This window comes from Mytilus edulis, chromosome 4, assembly GCF_963676685.1.
Source record: "Mytilus edulis chromosome 4, xbMytEdul2.2, whole genome shotgun sequence".
Taxonomy (NCBI): Eukaryota; Metazoa; Mollusca; class Bivalvia; order Mytilida; family Mytilidae; genus Mytilus; species Mytilus edulis.
In genome coordinates this window covers 55120538-55148514 of record NC_092347.1, presented here as the reverse complement: position 1 = coordinate 55148514, position 27977 = coordinate 55120538, and the positions used below count along the sequence as shown (strand labels likewise).

General features: G+C 32.8%; 1 long non-coding RNA gene across 1 annotated transcript; it reads right to left on the bottom strand.

Moving 5' to 3' along the window:
* Positions 1 to 53: 53 nt before the first annotated feature.
* On the bottom strand, positions 54 to 27610 carry LOC139519969 (uncharacterized). The gene is made up of 3 exons (XR_011663774.1): positions 27476 to 27610; positions 5211 to 5513; positions 54 to 1387 (listed from the first exon to the last, which is right to left on the bottom strand). It is a non-coding gene; the product is annotated as an uncharacterized lncRNA (long non-coding RNA).
* Positions 27611 to 27977: the final 367 nt, after the last annotated feature.

Sequence of the window (27977 nt, the reverse complement as noted above, 5' to 3'; positions counted from 1 at the left end):
TGAATTGTGCATAATAGTATATCAATATCACACAATACATAGTAATAGTTGTCTTGAACTTCCAATATACAGTTTTATTCAAACATATACATGACCATGTAAATAACATTGACAAATAAAAATGATGCAAATAATTATATATATGGTTTATAGAAAGTAAAGAAAATGATTTACTATACAAATGAATGATAAATATTTTCATAAACACAGCTATTTACAAAACAGCAACCACAAACATTACAAGTCATGTTGAAATTCAAAGTAAATTGGTATGTACCAAAGATCATTTGAAACATAAATTGTCGATTTGAAATCGTTATTGTTACCGCTAAAATTATGATGTTATATGATATATCACTAATTCGTAATTGAGTAATACCACCACTGATTTCTCTTACTGGTCTTTGTTAAATTTGTAAAAAATATTGTGCAGAATATATCTTTGTTTTAAATAAAGAAATACTTGGCAGAGAAAAGCTTTATCCTACCCAGTACAACTAACAATATTTACACAACATTTCATTGCATATAAGATAATAACCATCACTGAAAGTTAATCAATCAAATTCTCCCGCCGTTTCCCCTTGTTAACAAGCTTTAGTCCTGTTTTCAAAAAAACATTTCAAACTCCTCAAGAATAAAAACGTATTACAGAAACACCCCCAAAAATGGTGCTTTAAACACAAAAGCTTTGTGTTTATGACTTAGAAAAATTGTTATGCAATGAAACGCAGGGCTAATTTCCTACAGCTGTCAAATTAAAGGGAATATTTCTTTTCGATCACTTTATGGACGCGTCTAACCGTGTAATGGTGTTATATACCTAAACAACAGAAACGTATTAAATTATAATCCTAGTACCTTTGATAATTATTGAATTATTTTATGGAGGAAACCCTACTAAAAAAAATCGAAAAAGATAAGAATTAGTTAACAATTTTTGTGTACCAAAAATAATTCGTTTGTTGAGTTGGTTTCACGTCTATTGACAAACAGTCGATACATATGTAGGACGAACACAAATTAAACAATGCATCTATTTTGTAAGTTCAGTAAAGCAAGTCCATCAGGATGACAAGCACAAGGTTGGTTCAATTGAAATTGAAATTGTCACTAAAAGAAGGTGAAAGAATTCCGAAGGTTTCTGCAACATTCTGACAACATAAGGCCTTAGAGGGTATCAGGAGAATATATTAACCTTTATATATAATTTAGACTCCATCAATGTAGTCACCCGTCTTTCTTACACCAACAATTGTTTCAAAATATTATAAAAATCAAAGATGCACAATAACAGCAAAATAAGTTAAAAATACAGTTATATTAAAATATTTTTTATCTGCACAATTAGACTGAGATTCCTGTCTTGTTTCACGTACAACTGCCCCTGTAAATTGAGAGAAAACACGTTATTGACGATTTAACTTTAACACACATTTGTTTATTTGACGTATATTTTCAAGTATTTCAAATATTAATTTGATGTCTTCAACGTAGTTATTGTTTGAGCAGCCAGGTAAAACTGTAATACATAGTGATATAGCTTAATACAAATTGTTCCTAAGTAACACAGGAAGAGTACATATTCTTTCGGTCTAGTTGAGCCACATCTGCTCATTTATTAGTAATTTTCTGACAAAATATTTTTAGTTACATAGTGTGCTAGTAATCTAAGACGATAAATATTGTAGTCAGTAAATTCATGGGGTGATAGCGAAGAGCACTGTGTAACAAATTGTTTCAATAGTTTATCAATTTTTTCGTCTGTTTATCCTTAAGATCGTGTTGTTTTCATTAAGGGACGTAACACCACTACTAACCAGTGAAGTAAGGCCGCTTTCTAATCAAATATTAAATATACATGGTTTCCACGCGGTTGATTTTAACTAATCATATTCCTAGAAATGTATAGGAGATAAAAACACTTCAACTATTCGGTTTTTTTTCTGTAAAATATGAAGATCGGTTTTTGTTATGGTTGAAATAGTATCTAAACATTTGTATCCCTGTATTTGTAATATCAGACATAACAATACAATGTTTAAATAAATGCTCAGCATTCCTGCACTATTAATAAACTTTGAGGATCTATAGACATACAAAATATTGTTCGTTACTCTTTTTTGTTTCTAGTCTATTCATTTCTCAAGTATATATAGGTTCGTCATAGTTCGTTTATAAATGTATTCATATTTACAGTAAACTGAAGTGTTTTTCTTTTTAATTTATGCCTGCCATCATAAATTAAGAGTGTTATCATCATATTGCGTCATAACAACAAACGGATTCGTCGAACTGAAAGTGAAATATATAACCGGTTTAGAGCATAAGTAATCTCGAACCTCCCTCATTGCATTTCTCCAAAGACACAGAAAAGGGGGATACACAGTTACCCTTTGTGCCGTTACTGCGCTGTAACCACGATTTACCTATAGGCCTCAGAGAGAAACAATTCATGCATCGGAAAACATAGAGGGTTAGTAATGTGAAATACTAGTAGATGAGTTCTCATTATACAAGAGGACTCTGTGGACAAAAATTCTTCTAAAGAGGCATGCTTAAATAAAGTCCAGTCCTATTAAAACTAAAACCGTAGGAATTTCAAGACCATCAAACAGAAGCTAAAACTAATAAAACACAGCATGTTTAAGATAGAAATACGATATCTGCTGATTCAAAATTAGTAGAATGAAGGGCTGACAGAACTCAATTTAAACCCCAAGGAGGATTCAGCGCCATGCATATCACCTTTTCACGGTAGATATGCTAGAATAAAGAGATATAAACTTATCATATATACAGTCTGACCCGCTCGAAATACATGCACTTAAATTTCTAGAATTGACGATCTATAGCTTTTAGTAGTTGAGGTAACAAGAACTTTATACACTGTTTCTGGCTATTTTCTACAAGGAGTAACAATGAGTTCCCCTCTGATTCTTCAGATAATTGACAACTGTGGTGTCATCGGTTACCAGAACTACTGCTGTGTCGATAAAATACTATCAAAATAGATGTGTGGTTTTATACAATTTGGTTACCAGACACCTGTGAAGAATTGTCCCTCCAGCATCCCGATCTAGAATGGATGCAGCAGTGTTCAATATTTGATTTGTACAGAAGAAAGCCCCTCATAATATTTTCCCTGTGTAGTCAAAACTGAAGTCGAGGGGATAAAGATTGAAGCATTGGATTACGATTTTTTTTAAAGCTGGAATCCAAATCCAATTTCGGTGAAGATAAATCTTGAATGTAATGTTGGTGAAGATTTAGCTGAAATAAACGAATATGAAGTCGTCCAAAGAGAACTACATCTAAAAGTGAATTTTACAGACCCATAAATAAAAATATAATGAGAAAATCGTCTCTGATTTTTTCCGGAGATCAATTATGTCTGAGCTTAAAGGTATATAGGACAACATCCTTGATCGAAGAATCGTTACAAAAAGTAACGAACTTCAAAAGCTTCAAAATGGAAAAGTGCAGATGATAGGTCAACGAGGAATTGATTGTCCTTGAACATCTTGTTGTTCCAGACAAGACGAAGGCATTTTCTAAGGGATTTGAACAGGGATACAACCAGTAGAGATGTAGTCTACATTTCATGCAGAATAACTGCTCTATAGATGTGTCGGTCTGGTATTTTAAACGTAGAAACCACAAAGTAAGTATCTATGACCATCCTTATTGCCTGTGGAATAAGAACAGTCGAGAGTAGAAACATGGAGGCAGTGTTGATCAAAGATTTTGAGTTCATACGGTTTCCTCAGTGTTTATGTATTAGTATTACCTTGGTATATATCTTTTAAAGAGCTTTTAACTATTGATACGTTTATAAACATAACCGCTTTTTTGTATCAAATTTTTACTTCCATGGAAAGATGTTGAAATTGCATATAATCCGAAGTACGATAAAGAAATATATACTCTTAAACTAACTGCAGTCAGAAGAAGATAATCTTTGAATTGAAGAGTCAAATCATAAATAATTATTAACAACAAAAAGCAATCTGTAGATATTTTCTCCCACTTTTACTAATACTGAATTAAACGCATCCAACTGAAATTTAAAGAAGACTAGCAGTCAGTTAGTCTTTCAAACGTACCTATGTACAAGGTCCTGGTTATTAAAAGCATTCAGAATAGCAAAAATTTTTGGCTGACGTGGGAGCAGACGATTTACTCTGCTTGCTTATAAAAACCTTTTTATTCTTGACAGTCGGAGATCGTCCCCATTACCCCAATGATAAGAAATAGAGGCAACCAAACTCAGACTTGCCATTTACTAGTATGTAATCTTAGTTACTTTCAAACTTTCGATAATGATATGAGATATAAAATGATCTAAAATGGTTATCAAATGTACCAGAATTATAATTTAATACGCCAGACGCGCGTTTCGTCTACATAAGACTTATCAGTGACGCTCATATCAAAACAGTTAAAAAGCCAAACAAGTACAAAGTTGAAGAGCATTGAGGACCAAAAATTCCAAAAATTTGTACCAACTACGGCTAAGGTAATCTTCTCCTGGGATAAGAAAATCCTTAGTTTTTCGAGACGACACTATTATACACCATTGTCGAAACTCGTGTATTTGTACTGGTTGACAGAGGTAGAATTACATAAATTACTGAGTGTAAAAGGAAGAGCCCAAATAAAGCAATTCGTCCCAATCAGTGATACAGTTAAACGAGCAATTGCTTTAAAGTTTAAAAGTTTACTTTTTACACTACTATCTAATGCTTAATAAACAAATAATTGTGTCTTACCAACACATTAAATGTAAATTTAATTTTACACATTAAATATGAATTTAATTTTCACATTAAATGTAAATTTAATTTAACACATTAAATGTAAATACCATTTATATAACAAAAAATAAGTACCTTATACTTCAGGACATCATTTTTAAGATATCTCCCAAATCTGCGAAAGAGGAATTGTAGCAGTATAAAAGCAATACTGCTTCTTTTCCAGATTGGAAAATTTCATAAAAATTTGATAAAGCAGTTCGGAACTTCCGTTCATCAAAGTTTCATTTTCAAAATTCCAGCATGTATATTTTTTTTCTCAATTTCAGGTTCTTTTATTAGGATTATTTAAATTGCAAGTAATATTGACGTTCAATTTATTTAAAGGGACGATTTGGAAAACATTTATTTCTAATATTTTTTGGCAATACTCGAAGTAATTTTAATACTTACGTTTAACAAAAACATTTTTCTTCTTCGTGCCGTACAAATTTGTGGCGGAGCAAGTATATTGTCCATAATCTTCTAACGCCATTTCTCTTATCCACAGCTGACGAGTATTTGTATTTTGTTCTGTTATAATCTTAACCAAAGTGAATTTTTCATTTTCAATTATTAGTTTTCCACTTTTCATCCAAGTTATGTTTAATGGCGCAGCTCCTTGCACGTGGCATTCACCGATTAGAAATTTTTTGCGTCCTATTTGCACTTGCACACTTTCACGCGCAATGTTAATGTCTGGTCCTAAAACAGTATCTGTAATGAAATGAAAATAAACTATAAACGAGTTTACAAATGTATATTTTCCCTGATTTTGACCATTCAAATTAGACTTGTCACCGGGATTGTACTTATATAAGCAACAAGACGGTCGTCACAGGTGAAGCAGAATCTGCTTACTATTCCGAAAAACACAAAACCAAAACCAGATTCTGGTGGGGTTTGTGTAACTGTTGATATATAAGTCTTTACTTTTCATGTTGTGTTTGGGTACTGTTTGTCTTTTCTTTTTTGGTTATGACGTTGACAGTTTATTTTCGGCTTATAAGTAAGAATGACCCTTTGGTACCTTTCACCTTTCTTTTATAGGACTTTCCTCTGTGTAACAGTACTGCTTTTTTTCGATACGACTTGAAATGAAATAGAATTCAATTCTAAAAACAGATAATGAATGTTTATTTCCAAAAAGTCTTACTAAAAACTCTTATAATAGCTATCAAAAGTACCAGGATTATAACTTTATACGCCAGACGCGCGTTTCGTCTACATAAGACTCATCAGTGACGCTCAGATCAAAATAGTAAAAAAGCCAAACAAATACAAAGTTGAAGAGCATTGAGGACCCAAAATACCAAAAAGTTGTGCCAAATAAGGCTAAGGTAATCTACTCCTGGAGTAAGAAAATCCCTAGTTTTTCGAAACATTCAAAGTTTTGTAGACAGAAAATTTATAAAAATGACCATATAATTGATATTCATGTCATCACTGAAGTGCTGACTACTGGGCTGTTGATACCCTCGGGGACGAAATATCCACCAGCAGTGGCATCGACCCAGTGGTGTAAATAGTTATCAAAAGTACCAGGATTATAATTTTATAAATTTTATAAAAGGTACGCAGACATTGTATGTGACTTCTAAATTGAAGAATCAGTTATTAAATTATTAGATGCACAATATGTTAATGGCAATATTTTTGTTTTCAAAACTTTTTTGTTTATTAGGAAAAGGATAAAGTGTACCATTTCATTCATTTTGGTCTTTGTGAATTCAAAAAACGAGAAAGTCAATGATCTTTAAATACACACAGAATGAATAAGATAAATAAAATTGAGAATGGCAATGGGGAATGTGTCAAAGAGACAACAACCCGACCAAATAAAAAACAACAGCAGAGGGTCACCAACAGGTCTTCAATGTAGCGAGAAATTCCCGCACCCGGAGTCGTCCTTCAGCTGGCCCCTAAACAAATATATACTAGTCCAGTGATAATGAACGCCATACTAATTTCCAAATTGTACACAAGAAACTAAAATTAAAATAATACAAGACTAACAAAGGCCAGAGGCTCCTGACTTGGGACAGGCGCAAAAATGCGGCGGGGTTAAACATGTTTGTGAGATCTCAACCCTCCCCCTATACCTCTAACCAATGTAGAAAAGTAAACGCATAACAATACGCACATTGAAATTCAGTTCAAGAGAAGTCCGAGTCTGATGTCAGAAGATGTAACCAAAGAAAATAAACAAAATGACAATAATACATAAATAACAACAGACTACTAGCAGTTAACTGACATGCCAGCTGCAGATTTCAATTAAACTGACTGAAAGATTATGATTTCATCATATGAACATCAGGCACAATCCTTCCCGTTAGGGGTTTAGTATCATACCATCATAACATATATGAGAAGAACATGAGCTAAGGCAGTATAGTGCAAGATATGTTAAAGTTTAAGTTTGTGAAAAATACTTTTAAACTTCTTTTTTTTAGAAATCTCACAATTCAATAAATTACATCAATTTATTCACTGAAAAATTGCCAATGAGACCATCGAAGTCTAACAGTCTACCAGCAATGATGTAAACCCTCGATGGTTAGTCAAGGTGAACGATGCAAAGGGTACTGCTTTTAGAGCTCTTAATTCTCATGTTAATCCTTCACAAGGAACGTTATGATAAAAAAGTTGTTCCGATACATTTTGTGCCTGTACGATGTGTTTGCACGTTTTTGGTTGTATTTGTTTGGACGTCATTTTTTTTCTCGGGGAAAACTTATATGAAAGGCCGATTATGTCAAAAACCCGATAAAGCGTTAACATTTAACGCGATAATAAATACAGTTTTAACGCGTTAAAATCTTGTAAAGAAATCAATATATTTAACGCGTTAAACTTTTAACAATTATCAAATTTGGGATTTAACCCGCAGGTGGAAAAAAGACGTTTATCGCGATAAAATACCCGTCGCACTGGCCACATGTGTCATAATGAATCACATTTACGCGTTAAATTCAACACAATTACGTTGCTACAATACCTTACTTTAACGCGTTAAAACATCATGGATGGAGTTATGGAATAATGTTACTAACAAAATACTACTATGATCTGTTCGCATTTTTTGTAGTATCGTGGTGTCCTGGACATTACAGACGAGGAGAATACGGAAGATATGACATGGCGTCTTCCTCTCACGATTAAACCTTTCTCTTTAACTAACCAGATTTCAAAATAGCAAACACTGTGTGTTAACTGAAAACCATACAAACTCAAATGTCCTATTTGTAACAGTTATCTTGAACAACATGGACTCTGAATGCATCGCTTTGCGCGATTTACTATCAAAAACAAGTGCTGCAAATGAAAACATACCACAACAAACACATGAAGATGACCAATGAAGACGATAACATTTTACCACACCCGGGAATGAATTACAGCCTTCAACGTGTAACCTTGGCTCACACTGATCAGCAAGGTATAAAGGGTTCCAAAACAGATAAGTGTAAAACCATTCAAACAGAAAAGCCAACGTCTAACCTATAAAAAAAAGAGAAACACTTATGAAGCACATCAACAAACGACAACCACGGTACCAGGTACCTGACTTAGGACAAATGCAGCGGGTTGAAACGTTTTAATAGGCACCAACCTTAATCCAACTTGAAACAATAGTGTTATATCACAACGTTGAAAGACACACTTTAAAATATCAACTGAAATGGCTTAACTCAATCAAATGACATATCACTTCACGAATAAGTTTGATCTATCACTCAATGTAAATACAAAATAAAACAATGGGGTTACAATCAAACAATATCAGAAAGACAATCATAACCTTGAACAAATTTCAGGACTAATAACGGGCAGAGAAACGGACGGACATAGAGATTATTTCAGCTTTACAGGTAGGGCATTAATAACAGATTCATTTTATTAATATAGGGCATGGTTTACTAGATGCTCGATGCATGCTCTTAATAGCCTGTTGTTTTGAACATGTTCTCAATTCACACGCGATTGCTAGCTGATTAATTCGTAATAGATACCAGGATCGAAATTTTGTATTTGCGCCAGACGAGCGTTTCGTCTACAAAAGACTCATTAATGACGCTCGAATGACGCTCGAATGAAAAACAAAAAATGCCTCGGTAATCTGACTGACAGCGGTGTAACAATATCCGATTGTAATGTTTAACAGAGGTATGGTTGATAGATGTACAAAATGTAGTAAAGGTATAGTAAAGATATGTCATGTTTACACCATCTACAGAAAAAAAAACTTCACTTGTAGAGACTTAAGTAAGTATACGTCAAACTACCAAAGTTTATGGTAAACCCTTATGTTAGATACAGGCATCAAAAGACGCAAAAAAGTAAAGTATCTGACAAACCTGACATATAAACAAAATTTATTTAAGACAAAGCGTAAAGACAAGTTGACAAATGTAAATCTAGATGGACTTTTAATTAACATGATCAGTCCATATATATACAAATGAAAAGTAATCTTAAATGAAATTAAATTAAAAGATTCATTTAACGCGTTAAAGTTGCATTTAACGCGTTAAAGATGCATTTAACGCGTTAAAAATGCTTTTAACGCTTTTAACGCGTTAAAGTTGCATTTAATGCGTTAAAGTTGCATTTAACGCGTTAAAGTTGCATTTAACGCGTTAAAGTTGCATTTAACGCGAAAAAGATACATTTAACGCGTTAAAAATTATTGTCACGCGTTAAAGTTGTATTTTTCTTATCTTTTTACGCGGTAACCTTCTTTTAACGCGTTATACCCTCTTTTATCACATTAAACCTTCATTTAACGCGTTAAACCTTCATTTTACGCGTTAATATTTATTTTAATGCGATAAATAATTAATGACGATGATAACAAAAATGTGCTGAAAATTAATAAACTTTATTGCGTTAATTGACAAAGTTATGACACATGTGGCCATTTCATTTAGTAATTTTCGAGTAAAATCTGACGCCTTAAAACGTTGTTATGGCGAAAGAAGAAAGTATTTTCGGTCATTTTTTGTAGTTTTGTGCTTAAATCGCGTTAAAAATTATATAAACGCGTTAAAACTGAATTTATCGCGTTAAATGTGATTTTATCGCGTTAAATGTATCGGGTTTTTGACATGATCGGCTTTCATAAACTTATATCGAATATTAACAAATCTAGTAGTACCAAGTGTACCCAACCCTACCGGAGCATCTGATTACACCTTATGCTTGTAAGGTTTATGCCGGTTAATCTATATATTTTACAAAAGTACTGAGTATTGTCCTATCAAGTCTTGTTTATATTAAAGTCCTCTTGATATCTTCAAACCATTACGCTATATGTTTCATGTAGATTTCACCCTAACTTTGGCGTATTCAATTTATTTTAAAATTAAAGCATCAAATTGTCATCAGAGATCAAAATAAAGTATGAATAGAAAATCGACAATTGACAGCTAAGCTAAATACATGTTTCATCATTTCATCAGTAACTTTACGCACTGTAAATTGTAAAAACAGACTCAAATTTACTAAATGATGTTTGATTTTGCTATTGCAGTGTACATAGAACGGTGACATAGAACTAGACTAATTATGATAGAACTTTAAGAATATCAATCACTAAAATCCAGACTATTTCCGGTAAATGATCCATGGCATTACAAATTTTAAAGACTAAGACACTGCAAACTAATCTTTAAAAAAAATGACAGAAGAGTCAAAGTTTGCAACGTTATTTTACATAAAAAATATTTCAAAATAAAATAATTGCATTCTTTGTGAATGTCTGTTATTTATAGGAATCTAGTCATTACTTTGTCTAAGAATAATTGGCAACTTTTTATTTGATAAGAAATGTTAACTCGACAGAAAAAATGGTGAAACCATATGTTTAATGTTTCAAGAACTGTCCTTTGTTAAGTGCAAGAAACGATAATTAGCGTCAAGACAGCATTCGCCTATTAAAGCAAAACTTCTAATGTCTCCAGTGAACGAATACAGTGTTTTGTATGTATAACACCTAAGCATCATGGGTTTTTTTTATGTGACCTCTAAATATTATGGTGTTTCGTCACATAATTTATGTAAATACTTCAGTGCATAGCTCATACATATCAACTATGCTTTTTTTATTTGATGATTTAGTCATTTGATCTAAAGAGGAAAGACGAATTCGTTAATATAATGGTCCCTGTGAGTAAATAAAAGTAAGACGGAGTTGTCCTGGCCTTGCGGTCATAACACTTTCGAGCACGATTTTTGTACTCAGACTCAAGAATCAACCAATCAAAATGCTGGATTTCGTGTTTCGAGCATGATTTTTGTGCTCCGAGCACTGAGCAAAGTTTTATGACTTCAACCCCTGAACCAATAAGCTTGTTATACTTGTTTACATAAACAAGCTGCAGCCATAGGTCTACGGTATTCATCATTAGTGAGTTAAGTGAAATAATCCAAGCTTAGATAGGTCAACTAATAGTTGCATAATATGTATGTTTCATTATAATACGTTATTTTGATCAGCTAACAGCAACCTCATGTCATTCTGAAATTAAAATTTATTTCAAAATTTCATTCATGGTGACATCGTAATTTATTTGGCCTTTTTTATTTTGTTTTTATTCTAGCGTCACTGATGAGTCTTTTGTAGACGAAACGCGCGTCTGGCGTAAAAACAAAATTTATTCCTGGTATCTATGATGAGTTTTTTTATAACCACTGGGTCGATGGCACTGCTGGTGGAGTCTTAATTCCCCGAGGGTATCACCAGCACAGTAGTCAGACTCGTCAGTGACGCTCGAATCAAAAAATGTAAAACGGCCAAATAAAGTACGAAGTTGAAGAGCATCGAGGACAAATATTCCTAAAAGTTTTGACAAATACAGCTAAGATAATTTATTCCTGAGGTAGAAAAGCCCTAGTATTTCAAAAATTCAAAGTTTTTTCAACAGTAAATTCATAATTATGAACATATCAATGATAACTTAAGTCAACACAGAAGTGCTGACTATTTGGCTGGTGAAACCTTGGCCTCGGGGGAATTAAAACTCCACCTGCAGTGGCATCGACCCAGTGGTTGTAAATAAACTCATCATAGATACCAGGATTGAAATCTTATATCTACGCCAGACGCGCGTTTCGTCTAAAAAAGACTCATCAGTGACGCTCTAATAAAAAAAATGTTAAAAAAGCCAAATAAAGTACGAAGTTGAAGAGCATTAGCGTCTACCGTTGCTAAAGCGTTATTTTATTTTGTTTAAAGTTGTTAGATTCAATCGTTTTCCCCTGTTATTAACAACACCTCTTGATTTTCCTATGCAAGGCATTATATTATATGCCAAGCAACCAATACAATTTATTTTAGCATTATTGTGTAAAACAACTCATATCCTAGACTAATACAATTGATGCAAAACATCTTAAAGTTTATTCATTTTTCTAAGTTATGGTATTTTGTTTAAGATCAAAGGTTTTTTTACAAGCAACTTTAATTTGTATCTTCTTTTTTCCCCCATCATAATAAACAATTAAAACAAACAATTTATATAATAAATTAATATCACCAAAAGCCAAATGGTCACCATGAACAAGTTGAAAATATTGACTGCAATATTGTATCATATAAAAGCACGCGAACCAATATTTATTTTCACATAGTTTTGACATTTTCTACATGGCAATTAATAATTTGGTGTTTACTTTCATAATTACATTGACAATGTCTGCATTTATAAATTTGTGCCAAGGTTTTCATTTAGATAATACATCCGTCATAACTTCAAAACCCATTCGTAGAATAAGACATTCGTGACTTTTTATCAATCAGCTGTCTGTCACATTTGTTCAAACTCAACGACTTCCGGTTGTCTATTCGAAATATATCGATTTTCTGATCAAACGTAGGATCTGTATATATATATATCACTGTATTGATCCGCAAAATCCTGGGGCAAAATCGTTTCAATTATGAAAAAAATATAATTCAAATACAAAGATTAAGTATATACAAAGGAATAAGATACCAAGGAAAACAAAACCCTATTGGGACAAGAAGGACAAACAACACTATGGTATAAAAAAAAAAGCAACTAATAAACCAGTCCACAGAAAAGTAAAATTCGAGCCAAACGACGTTCTCTATATCTGGTCCGACTTCATGTGTTTTGGAAGGTAGACCCATCATCATTTAACCGTTTATGAAATATCTGGAACACACCTGTGTACTTAAAGTCATAGAATATCGTATCAATTTATTTATCATATCAATGTGCTACTGGAATGTTGCTACAGATAAATGGAAAGCTCACTGTGAGAAAATTAAAATCTTCTCTAATGTTCTTGAGTTTAGTTTTCTACCAACCCACGTCGTCAATTTCAAGATGTAAGTCATCACATTGAGCAGACCAACTGTATATTTTCGGCATCGTTTATTTGAGTTTCAATGGACTCTATGCAACCAGTTAAGACACCAAACTGTTCAGTGTACGAACTTCATCATAAAACTGTGGAACATAAAGTAAAAGAATTATATTTTTTCTGACAAGTGCTGTAAGTCTATCTCATACAGAAAATAACCAGCTGCTGAGGATATGATGAACATAGTTTGTTCTCATAGGAATGCATATTGAAAGAAAAAAAGACATCACCCAAATGTAATAACTATGTGGTCCATAATAAAAATAAAGATGAATCATAATGTAATCAGTCAATGTCTTCAAAATATCCTGTATAAACTTCAAGGGTTCAAGTTATGTAAAGAATATGGTCAAATGCACTGCTCCCATCTAGTCAGCTAACTCCTTGCTTAAATGGGGTGTCTGTTGGAGCATTGGATGTATAAAAACGTAGACTCGTGTGTTTTGGAAGTTGGAAGATAATCCCATACGCACCACAAGGCAACAACTCATTTTCCAGTAACTATCCAAATTTTCAGCACTTCATCCTGGTCGATCATTACATGCACAACCTACATACAAGGTCAATTTGTTCATACACAAAATATCTTCCATAAACTCTACCAGAAACACTCGAGACTAATACTTAAATGCAATAAATTCTACCAGGTAGGTTACACGACATATACTTTGTGAAGCAAAATTTGTTAAATGTGGTACAGCAGAATCATACGATTAGTTATGAGCGTCAATGTGTTTTATAAAACATTGAAATATGTCGATCGAATATACGTTTTTTAATTTTCATTTTAACTTGTTTAGTGTAAGACCATGTTGGAGTCCACAGTATTTGGGAAGTTTGTCAAAAAGGAACAGTCATCTATATGACAACTACAACTAATGTACACTCAATAAAGGTAACAGTAGTACCGCTTTTCAAAGTCATAAATCGTTTCAGAGAAAACACATCCTGCTTACAAACTTAAACCGTGGGAAACACATCAACTTTAAAAGGAAGGACAGAAACACTGAAGTGCAACAAAAACAAACGCCAATGCAACATACATAGAAACAAACTATTTGATGACAACTGCCATATTCCTAACTTGGTAAAGGACATTTTAAGAAACTAACTCATTTCATTTTAAATCTATGTATATCATAATAGCAGTAGATGAGAATGATTTTAATTAAACGTCGGAAATGTTCTCTATTGTTAAAAAAACATACATCGTTGACACATGCTGGTTCAGTCACATAAATCCAGTTCTGTCATTGAAACTAATTAATAATGCAAGATATTAATTAGGAAAATGCACTGTCTGCGAACGGAGAATGTAATATATATGGTCTTTAATAATCATCAAAAACCATTTTCTATCGAGGGTAATGCATGCGGAATTGTTATCAGTCGTGCGTTTAAATATAACAGAGCTTTAGTACCTGGATAGAAAATCGTCAATGAAGTGGAGAAATTCCCAACGGAGTGAAATAATAACTTAATACGTTAAGCAGAATACATTATTTCCTCCCTTTACGATTTTATTGCTTAATAAAAAAAAATCGGTACAATTTATTAAACATTGATATGAATGCATACTAATATTTAGTAAAACAACGTTTAATAAAACGCATGGGCGAATTTAAGTATCGAAAACGATAATGGGCGATCCCATGGATTTTTATGAAATATAACTTTTTAACCCCGCCACATTATTTATGTATGTGCCTGTCCCAAGTCAGGAGTCTGCAATTCAGTGGTTGTCGTTTGTTTTAATATGTGTTACATATTTGTTTTTCGTTTTTTTTTTTTTTATATATAAATAAGGCCGTTAGTTTTCTCGTTTGAATTGTTTTACATTGTCTTATCGGGGCCTTTTATAGCTCACTATGTGGTATGGGCTTTGCTTATTATTGAAGGCCGTACGGTGACCTATAGTTGTTTATGTCCGTATCATTTTGGTCTTTTGTGGATAGTTGTCTCATTGGCAATCATACCACATCTTCTTTTTTATATTAAGCCACGTAATTCTTATACTTTCTATCATACAAATAAAAATGGAATCTGATGTTCAGTGGTTGTCGTCTGTTTATGTAGTTCATATGTGTTTCTCGTTTCTCGTTTTTTATATAGATTAGACCGTTATTTTTCCAGTTCAGTGGCGGATCCAGAACTCAGTTTCCTAAGGGGGGCCCTCTCCAGTCATGCTTCATTGATTCCCTATATAATCAACCAAATTTATCCTACGAAAGGGGAGCGTGCCCCCCAGGCCCCCCTGGATCCGCCTATGCAGTTTGAATGGTTTTACACTTGTAGTTTTGGGGGCAATTTATATCTTGCTGTTCGGTGTGAACCTATGCTCCGTACTGAAGACCGCACCTTGATCTGTAATGGTTTACTTTTATAAATTGTGACTTGGATCGAGAGTTTTTTTCATTGGCACTCATACCAGATCTTCCCATATCTCACAAACATGTAATACACATTAATGTCGCAAGAAAAGTTCAGCTGACATTGACTTTAAGTAGCTGTTTCACGAAACCGCTTTGAGGAAAAAAACATCTACAATTTATATATCTAAAGTAATTGACGGATTCAAAATCCTTTATGGTTGGTGTTTAACGTCACTTTCAGCACTAATGTGCTATTTCATGATTGTCAGTTTTAAATGTGGATCATTGAAGACGGAGTGCCCGAAGAGACCCTGATGACATAAGTTTAGGGTATTTGAAATGTTTTCACATTTTTGCTGTTTCCATGTACCCGCTGCTATTATTCCATATCCAAATGCCCCATCTATACATGCCAGTCAACATTTCTGTGAAGTTTCATTACATTTGGAGCATTTTGAAATTTTGATATTTGCTCTAGTTCAATGGCAGTATACTCTATTTCCGATGTTTGTTAAAATCATCCAAAGCCTATATATAGTCGATATCTACATTGTATGAAAATTTAATGATTTTAAATTCAGATATCGTCAAATTATTTAGAAAAAAGAATCGCAGAATCACAATATGTCACCCCAACTCTCCGGGCGTTGAGGGTGACATAATTATTAACAATTAATTTAATAGTTTATTTATAGAATTTTCGTCATTGTTATTGTATGACAATACGTGAGAAAATATTACCAACAAAACGATCCAGTCGCAATTCTTACTTTATTTTAAGTTTATAAATAATTATTTTTCCCATTTGGGATGTTTTGACTTCCAGAATGAACAAACTAGTGTCAATATAGCCATAATTAAAAAAAATTAAAGTGAGAATGTAAAATGAGATGTCTAAAAGTAGTTTAAACCGAGTAGGAATTTGACAAATGCATAATATATAGAAGCTTCTATATGAGTATAAATAGTTTAAACTGAGTAGGAATTTGACAAACGATGCATACTATATAGGTCTATATAGAAGCTTCTATATGAGTATAAAGTAATTACATATAAATTGAAGAGTTACATAACATTCGTTGTATGCTATCATTGACTTGATTAAATATTGTGTTTCGGTTGCTTTGCTGTTAATTTAACAAACGGTTATTTATTTCACTTGACTGGGCGGGGTTAAACCGGTTCGCTTATTATTAAAGACTAGTCCATGTATAGACAGGAGTTTTAGGATAGTTTCATCAATGATGTATCCAGTTATTCGTCCCATATCATACACTAAGTTCTTTTGTATATCCGTTCGATGACACCGATAACAAACATTTCTCCTATTATAATCAAGGAGAAACTATCGCAAAACGGAATTGTAACCTTTTTGTTCTGTCTTTTTTGACCTTAGACTTGCTGTCCTAGATGTCTATTCAACTTGTCAACACATTAAAATCAATCTGGTCCAGTAAGTTACCCAATATCGGTGGTTATTACAAGATGAGATAAGATATTTTATTGGTTCAAAATTACAGAATTGATACCATTAAGACAATAAACATTGGTTATGCACAAACATACTATTACATGATGGTTGTAATATTGAACTTTATAGAGCATGTACAATATGTATACAATGGTATTATGTTCACCGAAAATTTTAGTATCTATGTTATAAAACTGGTCACTTCTCAGAAATCAATATCAAGCGTGTTTATAAATACTTGACAATTAAAAATAGGTTGGTACCGCAGTTGGTGAACTAACTTTGACTGGTGGTACAATCCTTCTAGTAGTCAGTTCATTGACATTGCCATGATTTATACATAATACATGTTTATTAAATGTTCAGTCAATTAATAATGAATTATTTGTGCTTAGACCACAGAGATAACTCTTTCTGTGAATGCGGTATTGGCTATACTGATATATATGATATTTGCCTCCCAATAACTTTCCGCTGAAGCGTTCGTTCCTGGTGAGGTTTATTCAAGATACACGTGCCATATGCAATGAAAGTTATAACGGAGTTGATACGTGTTTGTTACAATTGAATTATCATATCAGTTAGCTACTGCTGATGACCGACTTTTCCCAATACATCTAGAGGGAAGGTACCATTACTAGTCTTAGACAACTGTCAGTCCCGGAAAGTATTTGAATGATACATTCAGTTTGAACTTTTTTGTTTGTTAATAAATTTTATAATAGTTTACAATGTATATAAATATAAACATGCAACTCCCACAGTTGACCATTGGCAGTTTTGGCTGTACAGTTTAGGAACGTACTGGGTATTGATATAATGTGAATAAACCATAACATCAAAAATACTATCTCAAGCAATGCATTTATGTAAAGAGAACCTCAGATATATTTAATTATAGATGAAAAATCCAACCAAGATGAATAATTTATTAATACGAATCTTAACCTCGTTAGCTTCTCCTAAATGTATCAAAATTTGTCAATTATGCAATATGCATTGGAACGCATATCTAATAGATCCAAAGATAAATATATTACACGAGTCTCAGGAGAAATTCGGTCACACGTCAAAATAAGACCATTAAGATGTACCAGACACGATAAAAGGAACGGTCTCCACTTTCATCTCAAATTGACCTTTTATGACAAACGAGGGACGAAAGATACCAGAGGGACAGACAGTCAAACTCATAAATTAGGACAACACTGCATCGTTATGAATTTATTTCCTAAAATGACGACGGGTGACGCTTTTTGATATGTCATTAGCAGATGCCAGTCTACAGATAAATAATACTCATGGGCTAAAAGTAACATTTTTGATGATAAAAGAACTTGGGATATTTGGAATTGAACCTATTAAAAATAAATGTAATCATGGGATAGAATGACTGTATCATATTAACGTAGTGACATGTTCAGTCGACATATTTTTTTCTTCTTGTATGAATGGCTCTATTCATACCAAATAATGTCTAAATGACAACTTGAGTACAGTATTTGCAAATCTGTATATATAGCTAGCTATTGCCTGGTCAACATAAATTTTCATAAATGATGATTTGATAAATTTTCCAACAATGATGAAATCAAACCGCATTGACCCTTCAGATAAAGAAATATAATTTTTAAATCAGTTTTATTTTGATAAAAAAAAAAACTGTAGTGTCTAAATAGATATTTCTCCCTTTTCCACACAGTAAACTCACTTCAAATTTAGCGGTTTATATATGCTCAATATGAAAACACGTTAAATAAATGTTTGCGTCCGAAGCGTTTTTCTGGTTAAAGCTCATATCGCTTCTACGATGCAAGAAGTTCCTTAGTAATTAATTGACATCGCGAAAGCGTTCTCTATTCAATTATTCTCATTATCTAGCAATAAAAGACGTTTCCATGCATTAAAACTGTAAGAATAAAACCAAAACAGAATTATCATTAGCCGACAATTGATAAGCAATGATAAAATGAAATTCTATCTATTGAATTAATTGTACAATCGTATAATTGAATAGTTACTGCACGGCAAAAAATCAATCCCAAAGCAGACAAACGGCCCAAGGCCTGACAACAAGTAGTAAGAACCCTCGTCGATTCGTCATTAATGTTTCATAGATCCTCGGGGAGTTTATCACCAAATAATTAACTGTATAAAACATTTACTCATCAGCTTTCTAGATCTGTTTATCTATCCTGTATTACAAATACTTTATGTCGGCTTACCTCGCAAATCATGACTCGGGTATTTGACTCTGCTGGGCAGATCGCAAGCAGAAACAGGAGCCAAAATACGTGGACAGCTGAATGACACATGCACCCCTTTTTATTGTTTGCTAGTAGGCAGAAACGAGCTATTACATTTCAAGGTGAATGTCAGCATGACTGACTTTATTTTGGTCTAAATGTATCTTTATTAAAAAAAAAAAGATGTGGTAGGATAGCTAATGAGACAACTCTCATCAAGAGACCAAATGGCACAGAAATTAAAAAAAGCCATGGGTACGGCCTTCAACAACGAGCAAACAAAAGATATTATTGTGTTTGTTACCATGTTTCCCTTTCAGTTCGACTACATACAATGCCTTACCCCTTATTGACTGCTGTACACCTATTTTTGACATTTTTACCTATTTTGTCTGTTTGTTTTGTTCAGTTCACGCATCGGTGACAATATAATGGAATTTGATGCGACTGTCATACAAGTGAGAGGTTTAGCTAGCTATAAAACCAGGTTCAATCCACCATTTTCTACATTAGAAAATGCCTGTACCAAGTCCGGAATATGACAGTTGTTATCCATTCGTTTGATGTGTTTGAACTTTTGATTTTGCCATTTGATTGGGGACTTTCCTTTTTGAATTTTCCTTGGAGTTCAGTATTTTTGTGATTTTACTTTTTATTTGTTTAGCACTTGTTATATAAGCTACAAATCTAACAGTTTTAATTAATTTATTTATTCTGAGACGGATGAAAAAGCTCAAAATTACTGACATATGTGCTGTCTTTTATATAACTTAAACTTTAGTGTTTTTGGTTCTACTTTTGAATATGTAGAGGATTTATATATTTTTTCTTAAATCATTTATAAATGCACGCATTCCTCTTTCTACTAGACTGACTAGATATAATTGCTTAACTATAAATGGATTATATTGTGACGTTTTTACGAAAGTAAGAAAACTCAAGCAGAAAAAGATGAAAAGTTAATAATATTAAGACATGTATGTTAATTCGGCGGAAAAGGAAATACAAAGTTGCGAATAATGTCAATTTTTAGATTACCATTGAAGTAGAAATCAGAAGATAGCATTTCTTTAAATATCGAATTTCTATATAAAATAAGCGCAAAGCTAACAGAAACTGTGTTTTCGTTTAACAGATTTAACGAAGAAAAAAATTGATTTTCCAAATGTTATATGTGTCTTTTAATAAACGACAATTTGGTAAATCTTCTATGTTGAACAGTAAACACGATCAACATGGAATTAATTGTTTATTATAACTTGATTTAATCTGAATTTGTACTATACATTTTGTAATTATTTTCACTGAAAAGATCCTTGTATGAAAATCATAACAAAAACATATATGTTGAAGTAAAAAGTTTTTGTAATGATTTTCATACAAGGGACTGTATGCAGTAAGGTTGATATCAATCTGTTGTGTTGATGTATTTAACCCCTATCTGAAAAAAAACCCAGATCATTGTGGATTATTGGGACCCAGGGTGACCCCTTGTATGACGAATATATTTTTAAGTATTATTCAAGGTTTTACTCGCTTTATATTTTTCATATAGAAAAATGTGAATCCCGGCGCCATTGGAGTCAAGAATTTAACTAGAGCCTGTGTCGCTCACCTTGGTCTATGTGCATATTAAACAACGGACATAGATGGATTTATGTCAAAATTGTGTTTTGGTGATGTGTTTGTAGATCTTACTTTATTGAACAATCTTGCTGCTTACAATGATCTTTATCTATAATGAAATTGGTCCAGAAGTGACAGTGGAAAATATTTTGTAAAAATTGACTATAAAGGACAATAACTCCTTAGGGGTCAATTGACCACTTTGGTCAAGTTGACTTATCTGTATAGCTCTTACTTTGCTGTACATTGTTGTTATTCACAGTTTATCTCTATCTATAATAATATTCCAGATAATAACCAAAAACTGCAAAATTTTCTTAAAATTACCAATTCAGGGGCAGCAACCCATCAACGGGTTGTCCGATTCATCTGAAAATTTCAGAGCAGATAGATCTTGCCCTAATAAATAATTTTACCACATGTAAGATTTGCTCTAAAGTCTTTGGTTTCACAGATATAAGTCAAAATCTACATTTTACCCCTATGTTCCATTTTTATCCATGGTGGCCATCTTGGTTGGTTGGCCTGGTCACTGGACACATTTCTTAAACTAGATACGCCAAGGATGATTTTGGCCAAGTTTGGTTTAATTTGGCCCAGTAGTTTCAGAGGAGAAGATTTTTGTAAAAGTAAACGACGACGGACGACGACGGACGCCGGACGCTTTAGTGATGAGAAAAGCTCACTTGGCCCTTCACCAGGTGAGCTAAAAAGTCATTGAGTCCGTGTGGATGTCTTGTAGTCTTCATGATATCAGTGGTGGATGCAAAAGGGGGTTCGTGGGGTTGAACCCCCCCTTTTTTACGAGCAATGCTTTTGAATTGGAACACATGGTTAAAAATGGCTTGATCAGTCACCTGGATATCACTTTTTGTCGACACCATCGTGATACATTTTTTTGTTGATAGCTTTGTAGCATCACTTTTTGTCAGCTTCGTGATACCCTCATTGTGGTCAGCCAACCCTCGGGTTAGAATTGAGTATGACATGCATGATCTGGATGAGATAACAAACATATAATATATTCCCCTCATTCTCGGTCAATAAGCATATTTTATTAAATTATTTTGTGTACAATGTTATCCCTGGTCGTGTTATGATCAAAATATGAATGATTATTGTAACAAAAAGATTAATTAGATAGATTAACCTCTCTACGTTCTTGATCATTATTTATTTATAATCACCAATAATGGAGTATTTGTTTACTTAGTCTTACAAACGATCTTTTTGTCAGCTATATAGATTTTAAATCCTAGACAATTCTATAAATCACAATTTAGAAAGCATTATTGCGAACTTTGAGTTAAGTAGTGAAGACTAAACTTTCCATTAAAAATTGTAAAAAAGGCACTCTGAACTGTCACTTTATTACGTAAGATAAGATTGCAATATGTTACTGTAGTTTTCACACGATTGCAGTTCTAACATTGCAATTACAAACAAAAGTCTTTTAGATCAGCCGAACTTTAACTTCCCCAGAGATCAATATAAAGCAAAGAATGGGATGTTATGATTTCAGTATAGCCTTTTTTTTTTAGACATATACGTTTTAAACCGTGCAGACTAGACTGAGTTTAAAACAATTAGTCTAAAAAGAAAGGAAAAGAATGTCAACATTGAAAGTGAAACAAAGGCAAATGATTTGATTGACTGATTCGATCCACAAAAAAACTTCTTATAAAGGTAAAAACGACGATAAACATAAATTTTTAATATATAATACAAAATTTAACAGACCTATAAAAATCCAATTGCACGAGTTGCTTAATCTATTTATATCTATGTTTATGTTTACATCGCTTATATGGTCATAGAGGGTCAACTCGATAGTTAATTAGATGGCGTCTTTGTTAAAATTCACACGAAACGAAGCTACATCTTTTTGAGACCATGTCCAGTAAATTGTTTATTTCATACGTTTGATAGTTTGGAAAAATGTTTTACATTGTAATGAATAAAATATGAGAATTTGAGTCAAATCGGTGAACATGAATTTGGCAGCTAGTGCCCCTTTAACACATCTAGACATAAAATTGTAAAGAACTTATTCATTTTCTGTTATTTTTGTTGTTTTTTGTTGTTTGATTTCTTATGTGAGATGAAGATAGATCTTTGTTGGTATCTGCTGAATTTATTAACTTCATTTAATATCTATAGATTCAAACACGGAACAGTTTGACATAATATGTATGCCTATAATTTTTCGTCATCAAACACGATTGTTTTCTACGTTGCAGCTTGCATTTCAAAGATACTAGGAAAACGGTACAATGCAAAAGTTAAAGTCTAACAGCGATGTCTGTTCTTTTTTCAGTCTAACATTATTAATTTGTACGAACCCCCCCCCCCCTTTTTTAACTCAAACATTGTGTTCGACTGTTTGCCCTTCAATGTTTTAATTATCTTTGTGAGTGTATTTTTATAATTCTTTTTCTATTTGAATTTGTTGTTATTCTTGTGGTCTTTGTTAGCTTTTACATGTAACAATTGGTATTATCAAAATACAAAACAGTTCAAAGGTAGTATCGTTCAGAGTCTCAGAAGATTTTAAAACAGATGGCTGATACTGTAATGCAAATTAATGCTCCCGCAGGAAACGTAATTTTTGTTTGTTTCATCACCAAATGACCCAATCCAAATATATACGAACATAAGACATATCCCGATACATCAGAGTGGTATTTACCAATGATTAATCATTTCATCCAAATTAGGTAACATTCAAATTCCCTGGTCTGAAATCGATGGCTGGGTAAGAAAGAGATACCTCTTCTATGAAACGGCAGATATAGTTTATGACATTAATGTATACATTTTATCAGTTGGATTTCCACCCGATTTACCGATGTAGAAGGATGGGCTATTCTTTTTCAAAATTCTGGATCAGAGCGACTTCAAATAGGAAACGGCGAATCTTAATGTTTATTTACAGTGAGACAAAAGATTTGAGGTTTTGGAGTCAAGCCTCATGCACCGTGTCAAAGGATGCGATGTGGATCGGTAGTGGACGGTTAATATGCATACAAATATAGTTTTCAGTATTTAGTAAATACGGAAAACTATATACTATATAAAATGCACAGGGTAGAATTTTATAAAGGTTTGATTGATTGTGCTGCTTTAAGTAACATGGAGTAATTCATATTTCATGACTATTCTGTACAAAAACAAATAAACAATAATTAAATAGAAAGGTTTTGCATTCCCTGCATGCCAGAGCTATTTCAAAGGGTTCTGTAACGTGCAGAGATCATTTCACCCTTCAATTATCATATTTAGAATATCCATTCTGAATGGACTTGACTGCGTATTTATACTTCCTGTACAGCTACAACATTTTTACAAACGAACGACCCTTTAAAGAATGCATGCATGGAGTTAATGTTAACTATGATCTGGTAGAGTAAGTACCCGTGGACATCCCCAAAACGCAAAAAAAAAACCAATCTGTAATCATGTTTTCCTTCTTAAACTTTTAAATTAAGTAAGACCAAAAATCAACAGCTAGGGATTTTCCTCATATTTTCTGGGACCACATATTCAAATAAGTTGAAATGGCATATGTAGAACTTAATTAGTATCTTGAAACGACATTTTGAGCACATTTAATTTTTAGTAACCTGGACATTAGCATTGGAAAAAATAAAATGGATTTTTTTCTCATAATGTGACCAGATACCCAATCGCATATCGTCGCTGGGCTTCTAAAATGTTGTAAATTACAAATTTTTCAAGAAAAAAATTTCTCACAAACAGGCTTTGAAAATTTTGGCAAAATGCATGCTCCAAAATGTCGTATGTGAACTTGAACATTTTTGTAAATAGCGGTGAAATAAAAACGTTGACACTTCTGGATTATCCAAGAACTTAAATTATTTTCACAGAAATAAATAAATGTACAATTACTTTTTTCCCAAAACCATTCTACAACGGTTTTCATACAACATTTTGGAAGCAAACTTTACAAACAACTGACATTGGCAATTTTGTAATATGTCTTATTTCACACATTTTGATTGGTCTAACTGTATGCTATTTTGTGATAACAAAGATTTCCTCCCGCCCAGACCATTGGTGTCAAAAAGTATTTTTAGCCAAAAAAGTCATATAAGACATTTTAGAAGCCCAGCGACGATATGCAGTATTTGTTTAAGCATCTGGAAACAATTTCTTGGCATACATTTTTGTCTATTTAACATCACTGGGTCGATGCCACTGCTGGTGGACGTTCCGTTCAATTGGAACAGCAATCCATTATATATATATGCGATCATATTCCAATGAAAGGTTGCAATCCCATATGTAGTACTAGTATATATTTGAATAAGCATGCAGAAACCCCTTTAATTCTGCACACATTTCAGTCTTTCTGGAGTAAGTACCACAAAACTAATAGGGATCTGTCCTCTCATCAAAGATACTGTGTAAACGTGCTATATTGGTAAGATCGCTCAAACTTACAAAAAAGACGAACAGGGATGTATGAATACCCAAATAAGTAAGGAGCTGTATATTGATGATAGGGAGACGGATTTATAAAAGTTTTTCCAAACTTGTTTCCGAATCCCATATTTGAACTTTATGTAACATTGTAATATACATCTTGTAATTTTTCATTAATAAATACTGTTTAAACTAAGGAGCTGTACTGATCAAGCGGAATACACAGAACAGCAACACTAATATCCCTTTTTGATCAACTGAAGGATGCTGGAATCTTACTGCTAAATTTATCAACGGAGAATTTCAGAAAAGGATGTTATAAATTATGTCAGTAAACTGAAGCACCGACTATTGTGTTGGTGAGAGTCACCTGGACTGACATTTCATCATCATATACATATCTTACGGTTTTATTCCGTATGGAAGTTAATAAAATAATGTGTATGCAAACATTTAATAAAACTCTTAAAATATGTTCTATTTTATTGTATTGTATTTCATTGTATTTAGAATGTATAATTGTTTGTTTGTATTGCTTAACCCTTATGGGTGTTATTTTGCAATAAAGATATTAAATAAAAAAAAATTAACCAAATAGATCATTTTGTATATCTCTATTATAGAACTAGCACACTATTATTGGATTCCATTGGAGCAAAAATTATCTACACGATTACACACAAGCTGCGTTGATGAACAATTTTTCGACTTTTATGCCGAATTCGCTTGTTTATAATTCCATAAATGGACACCAATAATGAGATAAGGTCGAGGAAGAGAAGATTGATGATATACATTCCATACCTTGGGGCTTTTTTGCTTGGGATTGGTTCGATACGCTCACGTGGTCTAACGAACAAAAAGTATGATTTATCTATCAATTCAATTCCGAAACTTTTCAATTATTTTGTATACATATTTTCTGTTAATATACAATTCCTATACTTGAACCATGTAAAGATTTTTATGATCGAAAATGAGTTAGACGGGCTTTAGCAATCGGAGTCATTTCCAAAAAGAAACTAAAGAAATGAAAACCTGTGTCAATATTGGGAAATGTTCGAATATGGGAATCTGACAAAACAGTATGTGTCCATGAAATCGAACTACGATCCTCAAAATAACCATAAATACTTGACAGCACAGCAGACTACATCCGACTCACCTATGAAAAGAGACGCACAGACAAAGACTATCAATAAAGGGCAATACATGGTCTAGTTAGTCAACCTTGGTCACAAAATGTCGTTGGGTTAATCCAGTGCTTATGGGCACCCCATCTCACCCTAAACCCTTTTACATAAAAGAAACATGTGAGTAAAACACCATTTAAAAAAAGGCCAGCTACCAACAGGGTTAACACTTACGTTAACTAGGAAATAAAAACGCACAAAAAACAACCAATTTTATAATAAAATTCCCTCTAAATATCTGCTGATCATTAGTATCTCAAATAAACAGACCGTAAGTCATGCTCAGATTATCAAGGCAGTTCATATATAAAAAAAAGTATTTGAAGAATGTGGACATGTAACGATTTCAATATTAAAAGAGCATGCGGGGTATTCCACTGAAACCCAGTTGGGCCTAGCAAATGCGAAATGGATAATTATATTTATACGGTTTTATCTCAATTTGGTGGCGTAAAAGCACAATAACAAGAGGAACAATTATTTGTAAGCGATAAACAAAGAACAAAGAAAATCCAAAATTTACACGTCTTTTTGAATCTCTTGTTGGTCATTTCTTATGATAAAAAAACATTTTTGTACACGAGTGACAGATAGTAACTGCCAAAAAAGGAAAAACAGCCCAAACCCCCTAAAATATTTGAACAACAGATTTTCTTTAAGTATTCACTTTCTGAACTTTCATAAAAGATGGTTATATACAATTAACTGAAAATAATAAATTCATGTTAATACTTTTAAATAAATAAAAATCTACAAATTGAAATGATAACTATCAAAAATGAAAGCAAAAAAAGTTCTAAAAAAGTTTTAAGTTTTCATTATAAATAGTTAACTCTGAGATTTGGATCAAATAGAAATGAAAAAGAAAAAAAAAACGAGCTTTACAAAAAATGACAAAAAAAATGTTATATTGAAATACTACTTTTGTTACCTGAATCTGAATTACAAACTGCTTCCAATAAACAAATGTACAGATGAATTAATATTCCAATAAAATGAGAAGTCATGTTTTTTCTCCATGTAGTTGTCACTAGTTCTGTGATTGCTGAAACTGACTTAGTCTACTGGACCAGAAGCTTATAATTACGTGAATTAAGTATAATTTCCTTTGCGCCCTGATCGTTAATAGACAAACGTAGATCGCAATAGCAATAGTTCAATAGAATTATTTTACTACGCTGCTATCGAAATAGATGATTATTTCCCTAAAAGAGAAGTTAATACGATCTCTAATTATATAAGTAAAAAGACGAGATTCTGTCTTTTATTCAAAACATCTGATTGCATTTTAAAATTAACCAAAATCGTTGAAAATCGATATGGCTTATATGTCCTGTCGTGCTTTGTGGTGTAAAACAATGGTTAGATCAGTAAGTACAGAAAAGGGACTTTAGTTTCGCAATGGAATTGCAAAAAGATGCTATCTAGGGATT